The 19,103-nt window shown below is 31.5% G+C and overlaps 1 long non-coding RNA gene across 1 annotated transcript; it reads left to right on the top strand.

Annotated features, from left to right (window-relative positions):
* The first annotated feature begins 13,434 nt into the window (after positions 1–13,434).
* Positions 13,435–14,315, top strand: LOC121214475 (uncharacterized). Its single transcript, XR_005910086.1, has 2 exons — positions 13,435–13,699; positions 14,223–14,315. It is a non-coding gene; the product is annotated as an uncharacterized lncRNA (long non-coding RNA).
* Positions 14,316–19,103: the final 4,788 nt, after the last annotated feature.

The raw sequence follows: 19,103 nt of genomic DNA on the forward strand, positions 1-19,103 counted from the left end.
AATGATAATCCCGACAATACTCTATGAGTTTATATTACAGGGGATTTAGCCTGGACTGGTAATCTCGCTGTAAGGATGAGGTCCGCGGGAGTGTGCTCTCTGAAATGGAAATGTGCACACATGAATATGAATTGACGGACCCGAATTTGTACACTTAGGTGTACCCTTGAAAATCCATCGAAATTCTAAGTAGTTCAACGGGATAAATATGGAAAAATAACAAGGGAATGGAACTCATGAAATTGATGAGCTCATCAATCATGATATTTATTATTGATACATGGAAATTATTGAACTAACTTGAATGTTGAGTTTGTGCATGATAGGGGAATAATGTGTTGAATGGATGTATGAATGTTTATTGCATTGTATTAAAAATATTAGGTAAGTATAATTCTCATTACATGAGCTTACTAAGCACAAAGTGCTTACCTTGTTTTCTTTTCCCTTGTTTTGTAGTGTTAAGAGCTCGAAGGTCAGATTTGGTCAGAGACACATCACATTATCAACCTTAAGATCTCGGTACATAAAGAAACTTTATTTTGGAAATCAATGGCATGTATAAGCTAGTAAAGTAAATGTTAATGTGAAATGAATGTATAGTTAGCCATTGGTATGGCTAACAAATTTTGGTTTTGGTATGTGACGAGATTATCTTATGAATAAGTTAAATCTGTCTTGAAAATATGTTGGAATGAATTGGTTGTGATGGATTGGTCTCGGTTTAAAAATTGCAGGGAAGATTAGATATTTATAAAAGGGTTATATTGAGTTTAAAAAAAATTAAAATCATTCGGTAAAATCTAGTAATGCCTCATACTCTATTTCGGCGACGAATACGGGTAAGGGGTATTACATTTGTTGATATCAGAGCTACGGTTTAGCCAGTTCTCGGACCGATGTAGCAAATATGAGATTAGCTATACATGTCATTTAAATTATTGTTGGTAGTGTGATATCTCTTAACCATTTGAAATGTGATTTTTTTTATAGTAAATGTCTACCGACTGAGCTCAACCCGAGGAAGCCAGGAGTCATGCTCTGGCTTCAGAACAAAGAGAAATTGAAGCTACTAGTAGGAGAAGGTCCGAGACAAGGGACCAAAGTGAAGAGGCTAAAATGGCCTTCTATCAAATAATGAATGAATGGTTTGCTCAGTATATAAGAAATAACCCTGTAATGCAGCAAGCTCAAGCTCCTCCTTCTCCTCCACCGGTTCCCGAGATTCCACAGGGTACAGGTACTGAATCTATCAGAAAAGGGAAAGCTCCAGTTGATATAATCAGAAAATATGGGGTAGAAGAATTCAGAGCTGCAGTTGATGATGATCCCGAACGGGCTGAGTTTTGGTTAGAGAATACTATTCGGGTTAAATCTGATCAGATAGATGAATTATCTAATGTGATTTCGGTTATGACAGCTCAGAGGTGTGTCAGAAAAGGGTATGATGCTTATTTGACATATGTGTTAGACACTAAAATATTCGAGTCAAAGATACAGGCAGTGCCAGTTGTATGTGAATTTTTTGATGTGTTTCCAGAGGAATTATCGAGGTTGCCACTAGAAAGAGAAGTGGAATTTTCTATAGACCTGATTCCAGGAACTACTCCAATCTCTATAGCTCCGTATCATATGGCTCCTACGGAATTAAAAGAGTTAAATACACAATAGCAAGAACTTGTTGACAGGGGTTTTGTTCAACCGAGTCATTCACCTTGGGGTGTTCCGGTTCTATTTGTGAAGAAGAAGGATGGGTCCTTAAGATTATGTATTGATTACCGACAGCTCAACAAAGTCACTATAAAGAATAAGTACCCATTGCCTCGGATTGATGATCAGTTTGACCAGTTAAAACGTGCCACTGTATTTTTAAAGATTGATCTCTGATCGGGTTATTATCAGCTACGGGTAAAGGAGCCAGATGTACTAAAGACAGCTTTCAGAACCAGGTATGGGCATTATGAGTTTCTTGTTATGCCATTTGGGCTGACTAATGCACCTGCAGTATTTATGGACCTGATGAATCGGATATTCAGACCGTACTTAGACAGGTTTGTGGCAGTTTTTATTGATGATATCTTGGTCTATTCCCGAGATGAAAATGAGCATGCAGAACATTTGTGAATTGTGTTGCAAATTCTGCGAGAAAAGCAGCTATATGCTAAATTCAGTAAATGTGAATTTTGGCTTTGAGAAGTGGGTTTTCTTGGACATATATCCGTAGAAGGCATCAGGGTAGATCAGAGTAAAATTCAGCTATTGTCAATTGGAGTCCACCGAAAAATGTATCTGAAGTTAGAAGTTTCTTGGGTTTAGCTGGTTATTATCGAAGATTTGTACAGGGGTTCTCTATGATAGCTTCTCCGATGACCCGTTTATTATAGAAAGATGTTAAATTCGAGTGGACTGATGAATGCCAATAGAGTTTCGACCGATTGAAAGACTTGTTGACGAAAGCACCTGTGTTGGTACAACCTGAATCGGGTAAAGAATTTATTATTTATAGTGATGCATCATTAAATGGTTTAGGTTGTGTCTTGATGGAAGAAGGTAAAGTAGCCTATGCTTCGAGACAACTTAAGCCACATGAAAGAAATTACCCAGTGCATGATCTTGAATTAGCTGCTATTGTATTTGCATTAAAAATATGGCGGCATTACTTGTATGGTGAGAAATGTCATATTTATACTGATCATAAAAGTTTGAAATATCTGATGACACAGAAAGATCTGAATTTGAGACAGCGTAGGTGGCTTGAATTGATAAAGGACTATGATTTGATTATTGATTACCATCCGGGTAAGGCTAATGTTGCTGATGCTCTGAGTCGAAAATCTCTGTGTGCTTTACGAGCTATGAATGCCCAATTGTCTTTGGTTGATGATGGTTTAGTCGTAGCTGAGTTGAAAGTTAAACCGACATTTTTACAACAAATATATGAAACTTAGGAAAATGATGAGAAGCCGCAGGCTAAACGGGTACAATGTGAGTTAGGTAATGATTCAGAATTTCAGATTGGGACTGATGGTTGTTTATTATTTAGAGGCAAAGTATGTGTACCAAAGAATTCAGAGCTTGTACAGAAGATTTTACACGAGGCACACAGTGGTATTATGTCCGTACATCCGGGAGGTAATAAAATGTATAATGATTTAAAGAAGATGTACTGGTGGCCAGGTAAGAAACGTGATATTTATGAGTTTGTATCAAGATGTCTGATATGTCAACAGGTCAAAGCAGAACATCAGGTACCTTCGGGATTGCTTCAGCCAATTACTATACCGGAATGGAAATGGGAAAGAATTACTATGGATTTTGTGTCCGGATTACCGTTGTCTCCGAAGAAGAAAGATATCATTTGAGTGATCGCTGATCGATTAACAAAATCAGCACATTTTATCCTGGTACGTATGGATTATTCTCTAGATAAATTGGCTGAACTGTATATATCTGAGATTGTCAGGCTACATGAAGTGTCAATCTCCACATATCAGATAGAGATCCTCGATTTACATCTCGTTTCTGGGACAAATTGCAAGAAGCCTTGGGTACTCAATTGCATTTCAGCACTGCATTTCATCCTCAGACAGATGGCCAATCTGAGCGTGTAATTCAGGTATTGGAAGATATGCTCCAATGTTGTCTATTAGAGTTTGAAAGTAATTGGGAGAGGTATCTACCTTTGATTGAATTTGCTTATAATAACGTTATTAGTCCAGTATTAAAATGGCCCCGTATGAAGCTTTGTATGGTAGAAAATGTAGAACACCGTTATATTGGACAGAGCTTAGTGAAAAGAAAATACATGGGGTTGATTTGATCCGGGAAACAGAAGAAAAAGTCAAGGTGATTCAAGATAATCTAAAAGCAGATTCCGATCGTCAGAAGTCATATGCTGATCTTAAACGAAAAGAGATTGAATTTCAGGTGGGTGATAAGGTATTCTTAAAAGTGTCTCCTTGGAAGAAAGTTATCCGATTCGGTCGAAATGGCAAATTGAGTCCAAGATTTATCGGGCCATATGAAATCATAGAAAGAATTGGACCAGTCGCTTATCGATTGGCGTTACCACCGAAACTCGATAGAATTCATAATGTTTTTCATGTGTCCATGCTACGACGGTATCGATCAGATCCTTCACATGTTATTTCTCCAACAGAAGTGGAGATTCAGCCGGATATGACTTACAATGAAAAACCGGTCAAGATATTGCCACGGGAAACAAAGGAGCTTAGAAATAAAAAGATAAATTTGGTGAAACTATTATGGCAAAAGCACGAGATAGAGGAAGTGACATGGGAACCGGAGGAGGCAATGAGGAAACAATACCCGAACCTCTTTACTGGTAAGATGTTCGAGGACAAAAATCCTTAAGGGGGAGAGTTGTAATGGCCCAAATTCAAGGTTATCGGAATAGTGGTTTCGTAACCACAAATCCAATTTAAAGAGAAATTTATTTTAATATTTTTGCATGAATATTGGTATGATAGGAAAATCGTATGAAAATATCGATAGAAAAATTTTACCGATTTAGTGGTTAGTTAAAAAAAGAAAGTATTGAAGAAATTAGGTAAAAATAAGGTATTGAGACCTCGATCTCGTAAAACCGAGTCAAAAATATTTTTATAAATATTTATGAAGTGTTAGTAACGAAGTTTTTAATGTTTGGGTAGTCAATTAAGTGAAAAGGACTAAATTGAAAAAGGTGTAAAAGTTACTAGAATTGAAAAAGGAGGGACATAAGTTGAAAATAACCCCAAAAGGAGATATTTTGGGCAGCATAAGCTGAGAAAAATCAGGAGAATTGAAGAATTAAGGGTAAATTTGGAATATTGCAAAATTTACTTTAAAAGTTAGAACTAAAGTGGAATATCTAGAATTATCTTCATATTTTCTGCATTCTCATCAGCAAAAAATGTCTTAAGGGTTTCTTCAAGCTGGTTTTCATAATTTTTGAACCAAGTGAGTTAATGCTTGCCTTTTTCTTGTAATTTTTGTGTTTCTAAGACTTTTACAACTAGGTCCTATTACTAAATTCATTAGTTTTTGATTTTATGAATTAATTTGAAAGTTGCTATGAATATGTGCTGGAATTTTATGATGAAATAGGATGAAATTGAAGCTTTAATTTGTTTATGAGATGATTTTATTAGGTAATTTCAATAGAAATTGATTTATAGGACCTAATTGTGAAAAGGTTTGGAATTAAAGTCTAGTGCTAAAATTCTGATTTCCAAAGGTTATAAGGTAGTTTAAAGTGATAGAATAAAGTTTTAATTGATAAAAATCAATTCAATTGAAAGGTTAATTGAGCAGGGATGAAATTGTCATTTATTGAAAGTTTAGGGAAAAATGGTAATTGATATTGTGCACTAAAACAGTTTTAGACAGCAGCAGTAGTCTAACTTTGAAAAATCACCAAAAATTGTAGAGATCGAATTAGAGGATGAATAAAATATGAAATTAAATCTTATTGAGTCTAGTTTCTTATAAAAGAAACGGTGTAAGCAATGGAATTTTAAATCACGAGATATAATAGATTTTGTGAGACAAGGTCAGAATGAATTCGGGTTCCCCTGTTCTAACTTTGGAAAATCATTAAAAATTGTACAAAAATTATTATGAGTTATAATTTATATGGTAAAAATCCTTAATGAGTATATTTTCAGAATAAACAAACAAAAACATCATTTGAATTCTGTACAATGATATAATTAAATTTTAGTGAAGAGGGTTCGGAACTGTCAGACAGTGAAATAGGGGAATTTTAAAGAATAAAATATACTTATTGGATGAACAAAAAATTCTGAAAATTTTATGGTAATAAGATATGTGAGTCTAGTTTCAAGGAAAATTAACGGATCTTAATTTGGAGTTCTGTAGCTCAAGATATAAATAATTTAGTGATAGTGACTCAGTGAGACAGCTTTGAATGCACTATAAATAATAATGGAGTTATAGAGAATGTTACACATGAACATGAAATGTATTAGATTAATGATTAAATTTATTTATTTAGATCTAGAAAGTTCAAATACGAAGGAAGATCGAGGAAAAGAAAAAGTTCGGGATTAGTAGATTTTTGTTTATGAACAAGTGTTGAGGTAAGTTCGTGTAACTTGAATTATGTTCTTAAATGCTTGAAATGTTTGTTATTGATGTGAAAATGATTTGGATGTTTATTGTATGATAATTGATGAAGTATTGATATTCTTAATGAAAAGAAAAAATAAATTCCGGTTGAATGAAAGGAAAATTAGATGGATCTCTGAAAAGGAATTGACAGTAAAGAGGATCTAGCCCGGACGGGTGATCCTATCCTGATATAACCCTCCCGAAGATGGAAAATGGATTTAGCCCGGACGGGTAATCCGAATTAGGGTCTGAATTTAGCCTGGACTGGTAATTCAGATCCAAGCTCATTAGAGTAATTGTCGTTGCAGGGGATTTAGCCTGGACTGATAATCCCGACAATACTCTATGAGTTTATATTACAGAGGATTTAGCCTGGACTAGTAATCCCACTGTAAGGATGAGGTTCGCGGGAGTGTGCTCTCTGAAATGGAAATGTGCGCACATGAATATGAATTGACGAACCCGGATTTGTACACTTAGGTGTACCCCTGAAAATCCATCGAAATTCCAAGTAGTTCAACGGGATAAATATGGAAAAATAACAAGGGAATGGAACTCATGAAATTGATGAGCTCATCAATCATGATATATATTATTGATACATGGAAATTATTGAACTAACTTGAATGTTGAGTTTGTGCATGATAGGGGAATAATGTGTTGAATGGATGTATGAATGTTTATTGCATTGTATTAAAAATATTAGGTAAGTATAATTCTCGTTACATGAGCTTACTAAGCACAAAGTGCTTACCTTGTTTTCTTTTCCCCTGTTTTGTAGTGCTAAGAGCTCGGAGGTCGGATTTGGTCGGAGACACATCACACTATCAACCTTAAGATCTCGGTACATAAAGAAACTTTATTTTGGAAATCAATGGCATGTATAAGCTAGTAAAGTAAATGTTAATGTGAAATGAATGTATAGTTAGCCATTGGTATGGCTAACAAATTTTGGTTTTGGTATGTGACGAGGTTATCTTATGAATAAGTTAAATCTGTCTTGAAAATATGTTGGAATGAATTGGTTGTGATGGATTGGTCTCGGTTTAAAAATTGCAGGGAAGATTAGATATTTATAAAGGGGTTATATTGAGTTAAAAAAAAAATTAAAATCATTCGGTAAAATCTAGTAATGCCTCATACTCTATTTCGGCGACGAATACGGGTAGGGGGTATTAGAATTTTATTTTACCATAGTATTTTATTTAAATAAGGATTCGGGTCACTTAATTCTAACATAAGCCATAATAAAGAGACATGCACAGCTGGTGGTGTCTTTTGCTAATGATGGCTATTAAATTTCTAATTAAATAATTATTAAAATATGTTTAAATGATAAAACAAATAAAAATTAAAACATCATCATCTTTTATCATCTTCCACCACTGAAAATAGAAAGCAAAAGAACCAAAAACTTCATTTTGGAGCTTCAACAATCGGCCTTGCATGGTAAGGTTTTAAGATTTTGTTTCTCGTAAATTTTATATTTTTGAGATATTTCTAACTTGATTTAGTTAACCCGTATGTTATTTTTAAAACTGTTAAAGTTTTTAAATATTATTATTGATGAGTGCTTGAAGCTATTGATGATAATTTGTTAAATTTTGAGCTTAGAAATGAAAAATGACTAGTTTGTAAAGTTTAAATGCTAATTTTTGAATATAGGGATTAAAGTGTAAATATTTTGAAATTGGTATGAAATTTTTGTAATTATAGATATTAGAGGGTTGCAGAAGGATGAAATTGAAATCTGATTCAAAAATGAAGTTTAATTGTGAAAGTTATAGTTGTTTCGGTTTTAGGGATTAAATTGAACAAAATACAAAATTTTAGGGAACATTCAGAAATTAAAATTAAAATTAAACTGCTATAAGCATATAATAGACTAATTTTAATTATTTGGAATTGATAATTGAAATGAATTATTATATATCAGGATTTGGACCAAACCATAGATAATTGCGGAAAACGTAAATTAGCAGATTAATCCTCGACATTTTGCTAATTATTGATTTTTTCAGGTAAGTTCATATAGAACTTACTTTTTAATTCAAGTTATGTTTGTATTATATAGTTCTGCTTTTTTGTTTGAATTGTTTTATAAATATTTTCCTTTGGCATCAAATGAACTAAAATCATAAATATGTAATAAAATAATAATATGTATAGATACATGATTTTGATTGAATTTTGAATTGATATGTGATTTTATCGTATGTATATAGTGATGTTACAAGGTATAAATGTTTATAGATTGCTACCCAAAATATAAAAAAGGTGTGTACACAGTTACAAGGTTTGAAACGATATAGAAATAGATATGATGTATTGGATGATATGTACATGATGATATTACACGATTAAATGTATATGGATTACTATTTGAAATATGATAAGAATGTATACGACTACAGAGATTGGATTGGTACGAATTTGATAATAGGCTTATGTAAACTCAGTGAACGATTTAAATACGAATAACATGCCATTAGAGTTCAAAAGATATTGGGTGTTTGTCAGGGATTTCTTTAACGATATTTGAGATCTAACATTTGTTGCAGATTCTCGACGACTCGCGTAAACAGCATCGAATAAAGTTAGTGTAACTATCTCAACCTATAACTTGTGAGAGCAAACCAAAATGATACAAACTAGTTACTGGTTAGGGATTTAGTTCTTGATGGTTGCAATTTGGTAGTTATTGCGGATTCTGGATGACTTGAGTAAGTAGCGTTGAATAACACTTATGTTTGATGAATTGGTACACCATTTCAAGTATGTTTCTTGTAATTTTTATGTTTTTGAGGTCCCGAGAGCTTAATTTAGCTAACATGTTGGATCAATTTGTAAAATTGTTAAAATTTCTAAAAGTTTCCATTGATGAATGCTTGATGAAATTGATATTAATTTGTTAAAATTTGAGCTTAGATATGAAAAGGGACTAGTTTGTAAAGTTAATTGTCAGTTTTGTCGAAAATAGGACTAAACTATAAAAATTGAAAATGATGGTGCAAAATTTCTATGATAATAGATAGTAGAGTGTCATGGAAGGATTTAATTGGAATTGGATTGTAAAATGATGCTTAAATTTGAAAGATATGACTATTACAATTTTAGGGCCTAAATTGAATAAAATGTAAAAAATTAGGAGAAATTTGAAATTTGAAAATTGAAATTGAATTGATATATGTTTATAGTAGGCTGTTAAAAGATGTTTGGAATTGATAATTTAATTGAATTATGATATAGATCAGGATTTAAACTAATTAGAGGATAATCACGAAAGAGAACAAATTATGAATTAGTCCCTGACACCTTATCAGTTACTGTTTTTGCCAGGTAAGTTCATATGATGTTATTATGCTTTGATCCCTATGTATATTATATTGTGAATATTTATATGTAAATTCTAGTGAATGTTGAATTGTATGCAATTTAGTACCAAAAGGTGAGATTGAGATTAAATTGAAAAGGAATAAACATGAACTTACATGATGGAAACCATCCTGATAAAGCCTCGTAAGTGTTATCGTACACATGGTTCCAAGTCGATTTTTGATGATTCTGAGATCCAGCAGTTGTTGCGTATTTGAAGATACATGTGACATAGGTTTAGCTTGAACGAGTAATCTGATGTCCTTTTATAGGTTTTGCCTAGACGAGTAACCTTACATGTATATACAACCCAGACCAAGCTATTTGATGTGTTGATATAAAGGTTTAGTCGACATGGGTAATCTGACACGAATATATGTTCAGCTTGGACGAGAAACAGATGTGGTTAATTACCGATGATTATTGAAATCTAATATTTGTTGTAGACTCGAAGATACATGTGACACAGGTTTAGCTCAAATGAGTAACCTGATGTCATTTTAAAGGTTTAGCTCGGACGGGTAACCTGACATGTATATTTACAGCTTTGGCTAGGCTATTTGATGTGTCTATAAAAGGTTTAACCAAGATGGGTAACCTAATACAAACGAATATGTTTAGCTCGGACGAGTATCAGATGTGATTAGTATCAGTGTATTCGAGTTCTTTTATGGTGTTTCATTGGGTAACTTACAAGATGCGAAATGTGGAATTGAATAGCCTATTTATAGGCTAAAAATCAAATCGACAACTCCTCCACGTAGTTTTGATAAAATAGAACTCTCAATTATAATATTGATTTATCTCTTGAATTATCTCCAATAATTATCTCATAATAAATTCTTATTAGCCAAGATAAATAAACAACTTAATCACCGAATAAATAACTTAGAGAATAAGGATAAACCTTATGTGATAAGGCATGTCGATCTCTAGGTTTCTTCAATCAACCAAGTTTGATCACCATGGTTTAGCATGAGGTCAAATATATTTTGAGAATCATTTCATGGATGTCAAAATAAAAAAAAAAGGCCCACATCTAACTTGACTTAAATCTATCCAAAGATTTATTGTGTAGATTACTATTCAAAGATCTATCTAAATATTTTTTTGAAGATGGAGTGAGTCAAAATAAAAAAAAAGGCCCACATCTAAGTTGACTTAAAGCTATCCAAAGATTTATTGTACAAATTACTATTCAAATATCTATCTAAATATTTGTTTGAACATCAGAGTGAACATGAATTGAAACATTAGCAATGAAACTGTTAAAATTCTAATACTTGTTTTGCATTTTACATAAATTTCAATCTTGTCCACCTCCTCCCCAATATTATTATAAATGATATCAAGATTATATATATAACTTCCCTAAAACAAACTAAAACCTTTTTAACTTTCAAATATTAATTCATATTAAAAATTTCTTATTCTCAAAACTAAAATAGTATTTTAGTTAGGAAAAACTATACAGGTCATCCAATAATGAATTTTTTTATTATCTAATTATAATTCTTTTAAAATAATTATCCAAGTCATTAAAATTATTTTTTATTGTCTATTTTTATTAGGTACCATTTAATATAAAAATAAAAACTAACTATAAAAATAAGGTAAAATCACAAATGCTATTTTACCATAATTTGGTTTTAATTCTTATTAATGCTCCCTTGAAAGTGACATAAAATGATAATGGCATTATAAAAAGGCAAAAAATTAGATTTTACTAGAAGTAACTCGAGTTACCAAAAACTTATCATGTAATCCATTCGTTGAACCATGAGTATTTAGAACAAGCATGGCTCCACAGACACGTGGCTCACTAGTAGACGTTGCTGCTTACTTGAGATTCCAGTGCGGTCCAAATTCAATTCCTTCCCAGACTGTTTAGTAAACAAGTTGAAAATTTACAAGTAAAAAATATTTAATATTAATTTCAACTTTAACATTGCGGACCAACATTAATTTCAACTGTTTAAATTCAATAATTATCAAAGATTAATTTCAACATTAATTTAAACTTTCATTTAAATTTCACAAAAATTCAATCTTTGATTTAAGTTTTGATAATTCACAACAAGTTTCGGCAAAATTTAAATTATCAAAGATTTAAAATTCACAACAATTCAATATTTGATAATTATTCAAAATTTAAACAGTTGAAATTAATGTTGATCCGCAACATTTAAATTTTCATTTCAACCATTTAAACTCCTAAAATTATAATGAACACATAATGTCATACCAACCGTTGGATAATGGAATAGTTGTCCAATCGAAATTATTTTCATGTTAAATAAAATATTCTTGATATTTTACAAATTAAATGATAATTGTGAGACCCTCTATTTGTTATTGATAAATTATTATTTTTAAAATTATTATTTCTAATTTTTTAAGTATGGTAGTTTAGACCTTAAAAGGTTGAAAATTGTTTGCTAAGTATTGTATAATATAAAGTAGTTTTCGTACAGGTAGATACTATCAAACCAAAATTCCGTTATCCAGCTAGAATGAAATATTCTAACCAAGATTTTCAGAACCGGATTGATTTTAACGATTTTTAATGAAGTTTTATGAGAAAATATAAGATTAAACTAGAAGCCATTATGGGTAACCATTTAATTAGTCCGTTAATTGATTTTAACGATCAACATAATTAAAAACAAAAAACAAAACTTAATTGAGTGCGAATTTAATATAGAAACTCAATTAAAATTTTTTTTATTAGAGGGCTTTTTTATGTCATAAAGATAAAATATTACACATTATTCACAGAAAAAAAAAGAAAAAAGAAATATTAGGTTTCCCAAAAGAGATTTATCATCTAGTCACTGACATGGGAAAAGAAGGAACACTAAACTGCAGTCAATGGAAAGATAAGAAATATGGAAAAAGAAAGGGCGGAGACACCCTTGTCAACATCATTATTTAATAATTAACTTTTAATAATAATTTTTATTAAACATTTAAATGCAGGAATAAATGTTAAAATGTCGCTATATTCCACGTACTTTTCAATTTTTAAGAATTTAGTTTTTATATTTGTATTTTTAAGAATTTAGTTTTTTTTTTAGATTTTTAAATTTAGGTCTAACTATTAATATTGTTAAATTCTTTTAGGTTAAATTTGTTATTGTGATATTTTAAAATAAAAAAAACCTACTCACTTGAATTTGTTGTATTTCTAAAATAGCATTTTAGTTAGAAAAAACTATACAGGTCATCCAATTATGGATTTGTTTTTATTATTATCTAATTATAATTTTTTTTAAAATAGTTATCCAATTAATTAAAATTATTTTTTATTGTCTATTTTTATTAAGTACCGTTTAATATAAAAATAAGGCAAAATCACAAAAGCTATTTTAGCATAATTTGAGAGTACCTTGAAAGTGACATACCACAGTTTCAGATTTATTAACCACACACACGATTAACCACAGACACGTGGCTCACTAGTAGACGTTGCACACAATATTAACCAACGCAGACACGTGGCTCACTAGTAGACGTTGCTGCCTATTAGGGAGTCCAGTGCCCTCCAAAGTCAATTCCGTCACACAGATTGTTAAACTTTCATATTACTTAGAGATAATAAGCAATATTCTTCCATACATTCATAAGTGAAACTACACGTATTTAATACGATTGTTAAACTCTCATATTACTTAGAGAAAATAAGCAATATTCTTCCATACATTCATAAGTGAAACTACACGTATTTAATACTCACAATCTCAACAAACTCTCAGTAACTCAAAATTCTTACGACCGCCTTGCTAACAACTAACCACAACTGCTACTATTCCTAACAGAGATTCGTCGTCACGTAGATCTGGTCTACTCTATTGCCTATTGTCTGCCTTTTTGGGCTATATATATACCTGGATGGAGTTTTTACTTCAGCAAAAACAAAATCTCGTTTAGCCAACCTTGAACCAAGAAAATATGGAGGGATACAGATACAGTAGTCCATCATCATCACCAGAAATAGATTTTACTGTGAAAGAAACCATTAAATCTAGGGGGAAACCATTGATTCTGCTAACCCTATTTGTTGTTGCCGTGGTTTTAATCATATGCGGTTGCAGGTGTATCAGACATCGTATACATGGTAGTAACGTCGATGGCCATGGCAATGGAAACGCTCCGGGTATCGAGCTGTCTGTTCCTGTCTAACTTCTCGGTAAGGTTTTTTTTTTTCCTCAAGTTAAAAACATGTAGATTAATTATTTAAAAGCATTGTTAACCTTTGAGATGGTGAAGGGGGTGGTAAGACTGATATTGAGGAGGAGGAGGTGATGAAGGAGATGGTGAAAGTGGAGACATGTAGTAGGCGTAAAATGGGGTGGAGGTGGTGAGGATACTAGGGTGGGCATGAGGAGGGTGGTGTGAAGTAACATGTTGCCCTGAGGACGGTGAAAGTGAATGAGATGGAAGAGATGATGAGGGAGAGCGCGAGGGCGGGTGTGAGGAGGGTTGAGACCGGGTGGGCGAATTAGGACTATATCTACACCCATACGGCTGTACTGGATACTTGTTTAACATGGTGAAAGGGTGGTAATTACTGACAATAAGGAGGAGGAGGTGACGAGGGAGATGGTGAAAGTAGGTACTTGTAGTAGGGGTAAAAAGGGGTGGAGGGAGTGAGAGAGAACGTAAGGGTATATATTACTCATTATGATGTCTACTCTTATTTTCTTGAACAGGTTATCATTGAATATACTAATAAAGACTTGAAGTGAATTACAATGTATCTTTTATGTCACCGCCTTTTTATATTTGGGGTTTTATAAAATAAATTGAATTGATGGGATGTTACTCAAATTCGCATTAGTAGCTCCATTGTTGTGTGTTTAAAAGCAAACCCAGATCTTATTGAATTTTTGATTAGCAAAGAAGAATAAATAAATAACCTTTTTAATGGGTGTCGTCGCCGGTATACAACGACACCGGTCAAAATTTGTTGTTGTACGGCCTCTCATGCATTTATACATAGTTACAGATATGTTTCACTTGTAGTGGCTGGAAAATGGACACCAAAGAGTGAATTCTAAAATATATTTTAAAATTTGAACTTTAAATTTGTTGAATATATAGTATGGTTATATGATATGTACATAAATTTATTATTTATTTATATGTAATATGTATTGTTATATTATATGTTTATCAATTTTATTTATTTGAATTATTATCTCGAATATAAATATAAAAAATACTTTTACGTTATAGCAAAAATATAATTTTAACATTTTAATGGTCTATATATTTATAATTTTAAAGAATTAAATCAAATTTTTATTATTTTTAAGAGGTTAAAGTGTAATTTTATCTTTATTAATTTATAATTTAAAAAATTTAAAAGATATAAATAAAATATTTTCCATTTTAATGGGACACCACCCCACAGTTACATTTTGACAAAACTTACAAGTTGAAAATATTTTGCTGGAACTTTTAGACGTATAAATCTGTATCATACATTTTGAGCATAACATTTTGCTAAAAATTATGGAATGTTTTGAAAATTATATATATATAACAATTATATAGCTTAATTATTATTAGAAATACAAAGAATAATTTCCACTTTAATGTTCCCATTCTAAAATTAATTTAATTTTGTTCAACTTTTAATCATTTTTAGAATATATTTAATTGACATAATTTTTTCTTTTCAAATTAAAAATTACTTTTAAAAAAAGAGATAAAACAATTTATTTAATGTTATTGTAATACCCAATTTTAGCCCAGGCTCACATATGGAAACATAATTTTTGAGAATATGCAATCTTAGATATGATATGCAATCCAAGATATGATATATATAATCTTAGATATGATATGCAATCTTAGAATATATGATTTTGTAATCTTAGAGATTTAATTTGTAGATACCCTTTAATCTCAGCCGTTGATGTAATTGATTTGTACCGTTGGATTTGGGGAGGCTCAGCTATAAATAGAGACCTCTCCCTTCATTGTAAAAAAAAAAGAGGAATAAAAAAAGAGAACGATTGGCAGTTTTTAAAGGTGGTTTACTATTTTTCGTTCGATTATTTTTTATTTATTTACGATTTAAAAAAAAAGGAGAAGGTGAAACCACTGCGAATTTTATTTATTTTTATTTAGCCCCTCCGCTTTTTAATGTTTTTGTAATTAAGTTTTTTTTTTAAATTTTCCCTTTTATTTATTTTAAATTCCAATTTGATCCATTTGAACGGCGCCGTTTTAGAGGAGAAGGGAAAATTTTCCTTCCAGCCCCTCTACGTAATTCGTGCGTTCAAATTAGTCCTTTTACTTTTATTTATTTGCGGATTTACCTCAAATTTTTTTAATTGCAATTCAATTTAGTTTTTTTTATGTTTTTTTATTTATTTTATTAATTGATAGTGTAATTATTTTTTTTTCATTTTTAAAAAAAATCTATATATGTATATTTTTATGAACATACTTATTTTTTCAGCTAATATTTTTTTTAAACTAATATTTTCCTATATTTTTTAATAAATATTTTCATATTTATATGTATATATTTACGCTTTTTTAAATGATTAAATACTCACTTTTTCTTTTTTAAAATATACCTATTTTTTATTATTTTATATATGTGCGTATAATTATATTTTTTTCTTTATTTGCATAAGTATATTATGTATTATATTTATATATAAATTCTATAACCCAAAATTTTATTTGTAAATTATATGTATATTTTTTATCTTCATAATTTCCATGTGTATATTATACATCTTCTGATCTTTATTTATTTTGTTTGCTTTCCCATTCATTGTATAATTGTGTTTACATTTAATATTTTGCATGTCATGGATTACTGTTTTTTTATTTCGTTTATTCATTTGTTTATATTATTTTTATGTCATTGATGTATTTATTATTGTTGTTATTATTATTATAGCATTTGTATGTATAAAATAACGTTACATCATTTTTTTTACTCAAATTTTAAAATAGAAATTTTTTTTTGAGATAATGTTGGTATTTAGGATTTTCAAGGAAATTGAGCCTTAACGTATTAGGTTCCGATTTTCTTCGTTAAATCTAACAATCGAACATTTCTCTTTATAAAAAAAATAAAAACTCATTATTGGGAATTCAACACGTTGTGTCCTAACGTATTGGATGTGACGCATTGATTTCTCGAAATGAAGATTTTTTTTAAAAATAATAAAGGAAATATTTCGAGTTTGGGATTTTAAAGGAATTGTGCCCTAACGTATTGGGTGTGATTTCTTAAATCTTGGATAAGTGGATGTTCTTTTAAAGTAAAGGAAATATTCCAAGTTTGGGATTCTAAAGGAATCGTGCCCTAATGTATTGGGTGTGATTTCTTAAATCTTGGATAAGTGGATGTTCTTTTAAAGTTTTATTGTACAAGTATTTCGGCCCAATTCATTTTGGGGAAAATTAGAATGCTGTGCCCTAACGCATTGGGTGTGGTATCTTCTTTCTCTGAAATAATAAGGGTCTTAATACGTAACCTTTTAAGTTTTGCTAAGGATCACGTTTTTTCCAAATTCTCGACCTTAAGACACTAATTAATTAACTAGGTACCAATTTTGGGCGTTACGAGGGTGCTAATCCTTCCTTGTACGTAACTGACTCCCGGATCCGTTTTTCTAAAACTCGTAGACCAAAGTCATTTTTTTAGGTGATCCAATCACACCTCAATAAAAGATTGGTGGCGACTACCATTTATTTTGTTTTTTAAAGTCGACACCTAAAATTTTTATTTTTCAAAAAAATGGTTTCGACAGCTTGGCGACTCCACTAGGGACTTTTTTTGAAAAAATAAGAGAGTCGAGCCACAAAGTTAATTAACTTTTGTCTTATGGTCGAGAAAATATTTTTTTTAAAAAAAACTCATAACATCTTTTTTCATTCCTTACCTTCTTGTTTAAATATTGTTTGCATTATGCATTTCATGAGTTGAACAATTTTGGCCCTTTTAAGTGGGAGTGAGAAGCTATACCTTCGTGAGGTTTTTATCTCCGTGTAGGGTAGTGGATTGCTTTCGGGATACATCCGTACCTATGTCTTCGTGAGATTTTCATCTCCGTGCACCCATAGGGAAATGTATTCCCCTGAACCGAACTCGATCTATATGAGCCTATAATGGGTGAGGATTGAAGAATCTGCTGGTTCGGGTACCTTTACTCTAGAAGCCAAACTTCATATAATGAACCTTAAGAATCCACCCTAGGTAGAACTATACTAAACCCTAGTAGATATCCAATTAGGGATCTTTACTATTTCTTGATTATATCTTATGTTTCTATGTTATACTGACTTTTGGTGTTTTATTTACATGACATGGCATTCTGAAATCAAATGTGGGGATTCTGAAATCAAATCCAGTGGACAAAGGCTAGAATTAGGGTTCTATCCCAAAAGATTCTATTTCTATAAAAGATAAAGGAAAGTCTACTTTTGCTCTTGGCCCATTAAAACTTGGGGAAATGGACTAACATCATGATGATTTTGACGAGGACATGGTAGCCCACGAGAAAGCAAGTAGTCCAATAACGCATAGTGATGGACTAAAAAGACCCCGCATACAATTTAATGTTTCACGAGTTTCTGGAAATGATGATTTGAATGAAAATTTTGCTACTTTTTTGTAGGTACGAAATACTAATAGATCGGCAGGCCTTGCTAAGCAGGCTAGCCAAAAGCAATGAAAATTTTAATTTGGAACATTTAAGGTTTGGGGAGGCCTCAAACTGTTAATCGTCTCTGGCATATGCTGAGAGATATAAATCCCACGGTAGTGTTTTTAATTGAAACGAAGCTTCAGAGCTGTAATATGGAAAAAGGTTAGGCATAAATGTGGTTTTCCTAATGGAATAGATGTTGATTCAGATGGCAAAAGTGGTAGTTTATCTTTAGGTTGGAATAGTGATTCTAAGATTACTCTTCGATCTTTTCACGAAGACACACTGATGTCATAATTGATGAGGACTTGGAGGGGAAAACTTGGAGATGTATGGGGTTCTACGAAGCCCTAGAGGAGACTATGCATGAAGCATCTTGGAACTTGTTACGAACATTGAATGACTCCCTATATATTTCTTGGGTTGTTATAGGGGATTTCAATGAAATTGCATTTTCAACTGAAAAGAAAGACGGGCTTCCAAGGAGGGAAAGACAAATGTGTAGATTTCAGGATGTTCTGGAAGATTGTTCTCTACTAATCTTGGTTATAGTGGGCAGTGGTTCACTTGGGAAAAAGGTCGTATAAGAAATAAAAATATTCAGGAACGTTTAGATAGAGGTATTACAAATTCTACTTTCTGGGATTTATTTCTGAATTTTAATTTATCTCATTTGTCACATACGTTTTCAGATCATTGTCCTTTATTGCTTAATTCAATTTTTGGAAGTCAACATCCAAAGCAGGGGTATTTTAGATTTGAAGCAACTTGGCTTTTGGAGGAAACGTATGAAATGGAGGTTAGTAGGATTTGGGTTGATAGTTTGGGTGATGTTCCAAGTAAGAATTGAGAAATGGCTCAACAAAATTAAAAAAAAAAGTTTCTAACGAGGAAAGATTTGGAACAACAGTT

This window comes from Gossypium hirsutum, chromosome D02 (genome assembly GCF_007990345.1).
Source record: "Gossypium hirsutum isolate 1008001.06 chromosome D02, Gossypium_hirsutum_v2.1, whole genome shotgun sequence".
NCBI lineage: Eukaryota > Viridiplantae > Streptophyta > Magnoliopsida > Malvales > Malvaceae > Gossypium > Gossypium hirsutum.